We start from the raw sequence: 11213 nt of genomic DNA on the forward strand, positions 1-11213 counted from the left end.
GGAACCTTCCCATAAGGCTTTTAAGTGAAGGTCCCGCCCTTTGTTTTGTTGTGATGCCTCTGTTTGTTTTGTTGTGAACTCGGGGCTCCCAAAGCTGCTTATCAAAAAAACAAACACAGCTCCTGTTTGCTGGGAATGAGCTCCCTTTGGAACGCCCACAGCTAGTGTTTGCTTGAAGAGTGGGGCTTGAGGAGCGAAGCAGCACGGCGTGCAGGGGGCGTCCGTTTCAGAGAGGCTGCTTATCTGGTGCTTTCAGCGAGCGAGAGAGGGGTGAGGGAGGGGGTCAGAGCTTGCAGCTGCTGACAGAGTGTCAGCTCCAAAAATCCACTCTCTCTCTCCCCCACGCTGTCACACTCCACCTCCCCCCTTTTGAAAAGCACATTGCAGCCACTTGAATGCTGAGATAGCTGCACATAATGCACCGCTCCCAATGCTGCTGCAGATGCTGCAAATGTGGCTACGACAGTGCGCTGGTAGCTGTTAGTGTGGCCACACTGCAGCGCTTTCCTTGCTCAGCTATACGAAGACAGGTTTAACTCCCAGCGCTGTACAGCTGCAAGTGTAGCCATACCCTAAATCTCATTTTCATAAGTCATTTAGGCACTGAGGAGTCTAAATAACGTCCACCGTCAATGGGCTTTTGGAGAGACCAGGTGGAGGAGGGAATATCTTTTACTGGACCAACTTCTCTTGGTGATAGAGACAAGCTTTGGAGCCACACAGAACTCTTCTTCAGTCCCTGTCCCCTGACTGCCCCCAGACCCCTGCCCCTGATGCCCCATCCAACCCCCTAGGGTCCCCTGCCCCCATTCAACCCCATTCCCCCCTAACCACCCTGACCCCTAGCCACAACCCCACCCTTGACCACAACTCTGAACTCCCCTGCCCTCTATCCAACTCCCCCACTCCATGCCCCCTCACCATGCTGCCTAGAGCACTGGTGGCTGGTGGTGCTACAGCCACACTGCCCAGCTGGAGCCAGGCCACGCTGCTGCCACCACCACAGAGCACTGGGTCAGGCCGGGCTCTGCAGCTGCACTGCCCCAGGAGCTCACAGCCCCACCACCCAGAGCATTGCGCCAGTCATAACTATAAAGGGAAGGGTAACAACCTTCCTGTATACAATTCTATAAAATCCCTCCTGGCCAGCAGCACTAAAATCCTTTTACTTATAAAGGGTCAAGAAGCTCAGGTCACTTGGCTGACACCTGACCCAAAGTACCAATAAGGGGATAAGATACTTTCAGATCTTGGGGGGAGCAGGCTTGTGTTTGTGCTCTTTGTTTTGGTGGTGGTCGCTCTTGGGACTAAGAGGGACCAGACATCAATCCATGTTCTCCAAATCTTTCTGCACAAGTCTCTCATATTTCAAACTTGTAAGTAACAGCCAGGCAAGGGGTATTAGTTTATCTTCGTTTTCTCAACTTGTAAATGTTCCTTTGCTAAAGGGAGGTTTATCCCTGTTTTGCTGTAACTTTGAAACTAAGGCTAAAGGGCTCTTGGAATATGATTACCCTGTAAAGTTACTTTCCATCCTGATTTTATAGAGATAATTTTTACTTTTTTCTTTAATTAAAATTCTCCTTTTAAGAACCTGATGGATCTTAAAACAATGAAAAATCAAAGAGTTTTGGATCTGTGTTCACCAGGACTAATTGGTGAGGGTATACTCTCAAGCCTACTGTCATAACTATAAAGGGAAGGGAACAGCCCTCCTGTGTACAATACTATAAAATCCTTCCTGACTAGAGACACCAAAATCCTTTTACCTGTAAAGGGTTAAGAAGGTCAGGTCACCTGGCTGACACCTGCCCCAAAGGACCAATAAGAGGACAAGATACTTTCAGATCTTGGCAGGGGCAGGCTTGTGTTTGTGCTGTTTGTTTTGGGTGGTGGTCGCTCTTGGGACTAAGAGAGACCAGACATCAATCCATGTTCTCCAAATCTTTCTGCACAAGTCTCTCATATTTCAAACTTGTAAGTAACGGCCAGGCAAGGCGTGTTAGGTTTATCTTTGTTTTCTCAACTTGAAAATGTTTCTTTTTGCTAAGAGGATTTACCTCTGTTTGCTGTAACTTTGAACCTAAGGCTAGAGGGGGTTCCTCTGGGCCCTATGAATCTGATTACCCTTAAAGTTATTTTCCATCCTAATTTTACAGAGATTATTTTTACCTTTCTTTCTTTAATTAAAAGCCTTCTTTTTAAGAACCTGATTGATTTTTCCTTGTTTTAGGATCCAAGGGGATTGGATCTGGAATCACCAGGAACTGGTGGGGGAAAGGAGGGGGGGATGGTTAAATTCTCCTTGTGTTAAGATCCAAGGGGTTGGATCGGTGTTCACCAAGAACTTGGTGAAGAAGTCTCTCAAGACTATCCAGGGAAGGGAGCTAGTATTTGGAAGTGGTGGCAGAAAAAACAGATCTAAGCTGGTAATTCAGTTTAGAAGTTCACATGCAGGTCCTCATATCTGTACTCTAAAGTCCAGAGTGGGGAAGGAACCTTGACACCTACCCAGGAAAAGGGGTGTAAGGACTTGTAGAGGGGAGGAATTAGTATCAAATCTGCCCAGGAAAGGGGGGGTTAGAGACTTGGGAAATATTTGGGGAAAGGCAGAGTTCCAAGTGGCTCTCCCCTAAGATTTGAAACACGCTTGATGGTGGCAGCTTACTGTTAACCTAAGATGGTAAATAAGCTTAGGGAGTCTTTCATGCAGGTCCCCCCAGGAGCTTGAGGGCCAGACAGGACAGTCCTGTAGGTCAGATGATCTATCACCCATCAATCCATCCATCCATCCCAATATATAATCCTCAATCCAGCCATCCCCATCCACAGCCAGCCATCCTCATCCCCATACATATCCATCTATCCATCCATCCCCATGCCCATCTGTGACGTTATTGACATGAACTGTGACCATATAGATCATTGTTACAACCAGGGTCCTATAGTTGCACCAAATCTTGTACAAAGGAGGTCAAGGAAGGTGTCTATGGAGAGGTTGTAATTTGCTGGTTATGATTATGTTGTCTGTATGTGTGTATCATTTTTGTATTTGTGTATCATTTTGTATTGGTTATGTACTTGTATCTCAATGTGTTTGATTCTAGGTAGAATCGGTGAAGCATTTGGTCAGCTTCTTGAGAAAGGACTTATTCTGAGTAAGTGCCCAATCAAGAAACACTTAACTGACAATGGACCTTGGGAAACTCCAATCTACATCTGAGAACGTTCAAGGTAGCATGTGAGCAATGGCTGCCACCTGCAAACTGAGGCCTTGGCTACACTGGAGAGTTGCAGCGCTGGTGGTGGCTTTACAGCGCTGCAACTCACTCACCGTCCACACTTGCAAGGCACATACAGCGCTGTATCTCCCTAGCTACAGCGCTGGCTGTACTCCACCTCGGCCTGCAGAATAACGACTGCAGCGCTGGTGATGCAGTGCTGCTCCGCCAGTGTGGCCATCAAAAGCGCTGTTATTGGCCTCCAGAGGTATTCGGAGGTATCCCAGAATGCCTGTTCAGCCACTCTGCTCATCAGTTTGAACTCTACTGCCCTGGCCTCAGGTGACCCGTCCTTCAAATGCCCCAGGAATTTTAAAAATCCCCTTCCTGTTTGCTCAGCCAGGTGTGGAGTGCAATCAGTGAATTTTTCCGGGTGACCATGCCTCCACGCGCCAAACGAGCCCCAGCATGGAGCAACGGCAAGTTGCTGGACCTCATCAGTGTTTGGGGGGAGGAAGCTGTGCAGTCACAGCTGCGCTCCAGCCGTAGGAATTACGATACCTATGGGCAGATCTCAAGGGCCATGCTGGAAAGGGGCCATGACCGGGAGGCGCTGCAGTGCAGGGTTAAAGTGAAGGAGCTGTGAAGTGCCTATTGCAAAGCCCGCGAGGGAAACAGCCACTCTGGCGCTGCCCCCATGACCTGCCATTTTTACAAAGAGCTGGACGCAATACTTGGGGGTGAGCCTACCACCAATCCGAGGACCATGATGGATACTTCAGAGTGCGGGGAGGGAGGTGGGAGGAGGAGGAGGAAACGGAGAGTGAGGGTACTGGGGTGCGGGGAGACACCCTGGAGTCCCTGGAGGCATGCAGCCAGGAGCTCTTCTCAAGCCAGGAGGAAGGTAGCCAGTCGCAGCAGCCGGTATTTGGTGAAGGACAAGCAGAGGAGTGGGTTCCCGGTAAGCGGCTTTTATTTTCAGGATGGAAATGTTTCAGGAGAGGAGGGAGGGTTAGGGCTGCATGCATGCATGCCTAGATGTGGAATAGCCCACTGATGTGGTCTATCACGTCGCGGTAATCGGCCTTGGTAATCTCTTCAAAAGTTTCAGCCAGAGCGTGGGCAATGCGCTTGCGCAAGTTTATAGGGAGAGCCACTGTGGTCCTTGTCCCAGTCAGGCTAACGCGTCCACGCCACTGTGCCGCGAGGGGTGGGGGGACCATTGCTGCACACAGGCAAGCTGCATAGGGGCCAGGGCAGAATCAGCATTGCTGTAGGAGACCCTCCTGCTCTTCCCAGGTGACCCGCAGCAGCGAGATAGCTTCCAGGATTAACTGCTGTGGAAAATGTTGGGAGAGTGTTCAGTGTAGGTGCTCCCTGCAGCAGTTTGCTTTCCCTAATGCACAGAAACCCCAGTACAGCCCTGAAGCAATCAGTCCTCCTTACCATTTCGGGGCTCCTGTGGGTTATGTGCACTCTCGTTGGTACAGGAAAATTATGCTATTGTGAAGACTGTAAACTCCTTCACTGTGTGGGAATAACTGTCTGAGATATAAACAATGCTGCCTCTGTTAATTGTTGCCTTTTTTGCCTTTCCACAAGTGACCTTGAGTTCTCGGCTGCCCGTGTTATCAACAGCGCAAAGACTCCAAAACCTGCAGAAGAAGCCGCGAAAAAGCAAAGATGACCTGCTGCAAGCAGTTATGGATCACTCTGCCAGAGAGAATCAAAAAGTGCAGGACTGGAGGGAAAAGGAAAGCAGGATCCGCCAGACAAACGCAGCAGCCAGGAAGAAAAGCACAAAGCAGCTGATAAGCATCCTGGCGCGCCAAGCGGACTCTATCCAGGCGCTCATAGCCATGCAGGCAGAGCACTACTGCACCGCCCTCCCCGTCCCAAAGCTCTTTCCCTTGTGCCCCAATGTCAGCTCCAAACCCCCTTCCCCAGCATCCAGGTTCTTACCACCACCAGCTGCCTCCAACACCTGGACGTTCGCCAACCAGCCCTGAGAACTACGACCCTTACCCTCTGCACTCAACCCCCATCGCCATGCAGTATAGGCATCCTGAAGTACAGCAGACATTGCACAGCACTCCAGACAGGACTTATTCAAACCTGTGACTGTACAGTTCTCCACCCCACCCTGCCTTTTAGGTTCCCAAAATGTTGTGTGTCTGTCAGTAAAGTTATTTTCTTTTCAATAAATGAATTCCTGGCTTTGAAAACAGTCTTTATTATTGCAGAAAGTCAAAGATACCTTAGCCTGAGAAAGAAACAGGCACTGCAATTCAGCCTAGGAAAAACAGATTCCTACTAACATTGTAACCACTGCACTTCACTCCCGTGCAAGGCACCAAACATTACTGTTGGTTTTCAGCCTCAAATTCCTCCCTCAAGGCATCCCTAATCCTTGAAGCCCTGTGCTGGGCCTCTCTAGTAGCCCTGCTCTCTGGCTGTGCAAATTCAGCCTCCAGGCGTTGAACCTCTGAGGTCCATGCCTGACTGAATCTTTCACCCTTCCTTTCACAAATATTATGGAGGGTACAGCACGTGAATATAATTGTGGGGATGCTGCTTTCCCCCAAGTCTAGCTTTCCATACAGAGATCGCTAGCGCCCCTTTAAACGGCCAAAAGCACACTCCACAGTCATTCAGCACCGGCTCAGCCTGTAGTTGAACCGATCCTTTCTCCGGTATACAAGCTTCCCAATATACGGTTTCATGAGCCAAGGCATTAACGGGTAAGCGGGGTATCCAAGGATCACAATGGGCATTTCAACGTCCCCTACTGTGATCTTCCGGTCTGGGAAAAAAGTCCCTGCCTGCAGCTTCCTGAACAGGCCAGTGTTCCGAAAGATGTGTGCATCATGCACCTTTCCAGGCCAGCCTGTGTTAATGTCAATGAAACACCCACGGTGATCCACAAGCGCCTGGAGAACCACGGGACAGCTGGTGGCAGCAGAGCAGCTGGCAGAGCGGTGTGGCTGTGGGATGGGTGGAGTGGCCTGCAGAGTGAGCAGACCCAAGCAGTTTGCAGGGAGAACTGGAGCAGCTCATGGAGCAGAGCAGCTGGTGGAGCGGAGCAGTTTCTGAGGACGGCTGGAGGAGCAGTGTGGAGTGGCTGGTGAAGCGGAGCAGTTTGTGGAGAAGGCGGAAGCAGAACCCACGGAGAGGCAGGGCAGTTGGCCCCGGACCACGTAAGGTGCCCCTTTCTACCCAGGCTGGGGGGAGGGACCTCTACAGATAAACTCTCGAACTCTGGGGTGGTATTGACCAGAGACTTTTGGGTTGTTGGACTTTGGGGTGATTGGACTTAAAACCCTAAGGGGAAAAAGGACAGTGCCAATGTCCTATGGGGCATTGCACTGACTTAGGATGAGGGGTCCCTCCATTCCGTGCGGCAGCCCCAGCAGAAGCAGTACAGCCCCCCAGCCTACTGGGAGCAGGGCAGGCAGGGGGTGCACAGAATCCTGGGGTCCAAGTGCTGGACGAGGTGCTGGCAGCACAGGCACTGGAGGGCAGAATGAGGGCGTGTTAGCTACTGAGACCTCACTCACACCCCAGATCCCAGCCTGAGTCAGAACCTGCAGGGGGGATCAGGTCCCCCTCACTTCCCCCAGGACTCATCTGGCGGTAGCTGCCCCTGGCCCCCTCTTGTGCCAGGATTTGGGCCTCCAGCGTGGCCTGGTCCTTGTTCAAGAAACGCCTGAGTTTGCACAGCCCCACGCAGAGACAAGTGGTGTCCGGGCAGCATGGGCAGCAGAATGAGGTGATGCCCTGGATGGGAATGAGGGGACCCACATCAGCCACCAATTCTCCCCTGCGGCCCCCAACCTACCCTACCCCCATCCCTCCCCAACTGCCTTCCTCCTTAACTCTCCTGAACTCTCCTCCTCTTCCGCTGGCAGCCCCCAACAACCTCCCCTCCCCATCACTCCCTCAACTGGCCCAAAAATCTGCTCTGAAAATCCAGCCCTCTGACTCCCCTCGGCTCCTCCCTCCTGCCCCGCCTCCCCATGCCCAGGGGTGGAGTGGTTACCTGGTCCAGCAACACCCACACCCATCCCCACAGCCCAGCTGTGCTCACCCAATGCCCTCACAGAGCCCCAGGGGACCCCCACCACCACCTGGAGGGAGAGAGGGGGAGGGGTGAGACAGGGCTCAATCCTCCTGGGAGCTCAGCTACTCCAGCCATTCCCAAGGGATGACCCCAAAGGGTCTCCCGGGGGCAGGGGGAGCAGGAGGGTCCAGGGTCTCACCTGGCCCCCCCCCAAGGGGGAAGATCACCTGGAACTGCTCAGCAGTGCCCACCGCTGCCCCGATGCCATTGCAGGCTGCCGGGATCATCTGTCCTTGGCTGGAAAACACACACACATGGCAGGAATCCACCTGCTTTCCCTTTCCGCCCAGCCCCCGAACCCTGTCAGAGCCTCTCCCTCCTGACCTGCAGCCCGCTAGCCCAGCCCCTCTTCTCTGCCAGTGCCCCTCACTCCTGACCTGCAGCCCCTGCGAGCCCAGCCCAGGGGTCCCCAGTTCTGCCAGTGCCCCTCAGTCCGGACCCGCAGCCTCCTGCGAGCCCAGCCCAGGGGTCCCCAGTTCTGCCAGTGCCCCTCAGTCCGGACCCGCAGCCTCCTGCGAGCCCAGCCCGGGGGTCCCCAGTTCTGCCAGTGCCCCTCAGTCCGGACCCGCAGCCTCCTGCTAGCCCAGCCCCCCGGTGCATTACATTCCTGGCCCAGAGGCTGAGGAAGGGCAACAGGATCCGGTTGTGCAGGGCAGCTGCAGCTCTCACCAGCTGTCAGGAACTGCTCCCAGCAGCACAGAGCGAGCGCCGCAGTTTGTAACGTTCGCCCAGCAGAGCTGGGGGGATCTCAGGACTGGGCTAGCAGGGGGCTGTGGGTTGGGAGTGAGGGGCACTGGCAGGGGGAGCCCAGGGCTGGGCTAGCAGGGGGCTGCGGGTTGGGAGTGAGGGGCACCGGCAGGGGGAGCCCAGGGCTGGGCTAGCAGGGGGCTGCGGGTTGGGAGTGAGGGGCACCGTAGGGAGGCAAAAGTGAAAGGGAAAGTGGGTGGATTCCCGCTGGGGGGTTCCCAGACCAGGACACATGATCCCAGCAGCCTGCGATGGCGATGGCGTTGGCGCAGTGGCGGGCGCTCGCTGAGCAGTTCCAGGTGATCTGCCCCCCTGGGGGGTCCCCAGGTGAGACTCTGGCCCCTCCTCTTCCCCTCCCCCTGTGGGGCCCTTTGGGGTCACCCCTGGGGAAGGGCTGAAGCAGCCGAGCTCCCAGGGGGTCGGGCCCTGTCTCACCCTCCCCCTCTCTCCCTCCAGGTGCGGGGTCCCCTGGGGCGCTGCAAGGACAGGTGTCCTGTGGGCACTGGGTGAGCGTAGCTGGGCTGCGGGGATGGGTGCGGGCGCTGCTGGACCAGGTAACCACCCGCTGGGTGGGGGGGAGGCACAAGGGGGCTGGACCTTCAGGGGAGATTTTGGGGTGGTTGAGGGAGTGATGGGGAGGCAGGTTGGGTGGGGGGTGCCAAGGGAGGGGGATTGGCTGCGGAGTGACAAGGGACGGGTTCCGGGGCTTGAAGGGGGAGGAGTCAGTTGTGGTGATGGGGGAGGGAAGGGAAGGGGTTGGGGGTGCCAGGGAGATTGGATGTGCAGTGACCGGAGAAGGGGAGGGGGTTTAAGGGGGAGGGATCAGTTGAGGTGATGGGGACAGGGCGGGGTTAAGCAGTGCCGGGGGATTGGATGCAGAGTGACAGCAGAAGGAGAGGGGTTAGGGGGTGCCAAGAGGATTGGATCGAAGTGACAGGGCAAGGGGAGGGGTGCTAGGGGGATTGGATGTGAAGTGACAGGGCAAGGGGAGGGGTGCTAGGGGGATTGGATGCAGGTGACAGGGGAAAGGGAGTGAGGTTTAGCGGGGAGGGGTCATTTGGGGAGATGGGGAAGGGGAGGGGGTAGGAGGTGCTAGGGGGATTGGATGAGGAGTGAGAGGGGAAGGGGACAGGGTTCAAGGGGGAGGCACTTGGGGAGGGATGGGGTGGGGTAGATGGGTGGCCCAGGGCTGCAGGATAGGGGAGAATTGGTGGCCCATCCAAGTCCCCCCATTCCCATCCAGGGCATCACCTCATTCCACTGCCCCTGCTGCCCGGACACCCCTTGGCTCTGGCAGGAGCTGTGCAAACTCGGGCTCTTCTCGGATGAGGAGCAGGCCACGCTGGAGGCCCAAATCCTGGCACAGGAGGGGGCCAGGGGCAGCTACCACCAGGTGAGTCTTGGGGGAGGCGTGGGGGATCCCAGCCCCCCCACTCCAGATGAGTGGGTCTCAGTAGCTAACGATGAATAGATGGATGTGTGTGTCTGGGGCTGGATGGATAGGTGGGTGTATCTGGGGCTGGATGGGTGTGTATGGAGGGGTATGTATGGGGATGGATGGATTGATGGGTGCACAGATAGATAGATAGAGGGAGTAGATGAAGATAGAGAGGGTGCATGGAGATAGACAGATTAGATTGAGGGAGTGGATGGGGATAGATAGGGAGAGGGCGGGGGGAGAGAGAGATACTATATTAAAACAAAACCTAAGGAAATTCCCAGCCAATAACCTTGTGAAACTGACTACAATTGTTAAGTTCCCTTTTATGGTGTTTTGTGGGGGAAGCGGGGGACATCGCCAACAGGCTGGGCTGGGAGCCCAAGAACTGGAGCACTGAGAGCTCAGAGCCCAGGGAAATAGAGCACAGAGGTGCCTAACTCCCCGCCATGACTTCCCTCAGTGTCCACGCAGCCAGCACCTTGTCCAGCGGCTGGACCCCGGTACCTTGCGCACCCTCTGCCTGTCCTGCTCCCAGCAGGCCGGGGAACTGTATTGCTTCTGTTGGGGCTGCCACACGGACTGGAAGGACCCCTTGCCTCAGGGAAAATCCTGCTCCAATCCCCAGTGCCCCCTACATGCTGCACTTTACGACACCCTGGAGATCCAGGCCCCGGGGTCATCTGTCCATGGCTGCCCCTCACTGCGGGCCTGTCCTGGTGAGCCACACTGGGCTAGCCTGCCCCCTGGTGGAGTGCCCGGAGTGCTGGACAGAGTTCTGCTACCGCTGCCTGAGGGACCATCTCGGGGAGGATGCCGACGAGACAGAGTGGGAGCGTGATGAAGATGAAGGCCTGGATTACAATAATTACTTGGAGGCCAGCTGCAGTATCACCGGGAGGCAGGAGCTGAACAGGTCCCCCTAACTCAAGGGAGACGCCAGACTCAACCCCTGCTGTGACCCCTGAGAACTCCCCTCCTGCCTCCCCAAAGCCAGATCCCACCTCATCACACTCAGCCCTGCTCCCAGGTTTGGGGACCCCCAGGGGCCCGACCCCCACTCCTTGCTCAAAGGATGCCCGGGGCAGTGCACTGGCTCCTGGGTATCGAGGTGCAGGGAGGAGTAATGCCTCTGCCAGAGATAGGGGTGCAGGCATGTGACAAAATGGGGAATTTCCCTCGTTATGTTGTGAGTCTTACGTGAGTTTTACTGGTTTGCATGAATACTATGTGTGCCTCAGTTTCTCTGTGTGCTGCACCGATACCTTGGCGGTGGGAATAGATGTGTGTGACTTCGGCTGAGACCTCTGGGGCAGGTGAAGCTGCTCCAGCCTGCATATATGCTATGACCCGTGCCCTCCATAACCTGAGACCCAAGAGGGGAGTGCAACCAGGTGATGGGCAAGTGACTGCCCCGAAGCGAGACAAAGAAGAGGAGGAGAAGCAAGCTGGGTAGTCTGCTTGGGGGGCTGGAAGAGGGGGAGTCCAGGCCATCTGGCCTAGGACTCCCCAAGATGGACTTTGCTGAAAGTCACTGATTTCTGTGCTAACACATTGTGTTCTATCCACTCCATTCCTGTCAACTAATAAACCTTCTGTTTCACCGGCTTGCTGACAGTCACTGCTGACTGCAGGAGTTGGGGTGCAGGGCCCTCTGGCTTCACCAGGAGCCCTGCCCGGGCAGACT

At 55.2% G+C, this 11213-nt stretch overlaps 1 long non-coding RNA gene across 1 annotated transcript; it reads left to right on the plus strand.

Moving 5' to 3' along the window:
• Window positions 1–8566: 8566 nt before the first annotated feature.
• On the plus strand, window positions 8567–10045 carry LOC127037875 (uncharacterized). Its single transcript, XR_007770499.1, has 3 exons — window positions 8567–8642; window positions 9332–9481; window positions 9990–10045. It is a non-coding gene; the product is annotated as an uncharacterized LOC127037875 (long non-coding RNA).
• The last annotated feature ends 1168 nt before the right edge of the window (window positions 10046–11213 follow it).

The sequence above is a fragment of the Gopherus flavomarginatus genome, chromosome 20 (assembly GCF_025201925.1).
Source record: "Gopherus flavomarginatus isolate rGopFla2 chromosome 20, rGopFla2.mat.asm, whole genome shotgun sequence".
NCBI lineage: Eukaryota > Metazoa > Chordata > Testudines > Testudinidae > Gopherus > Gopherus flavomarginatus.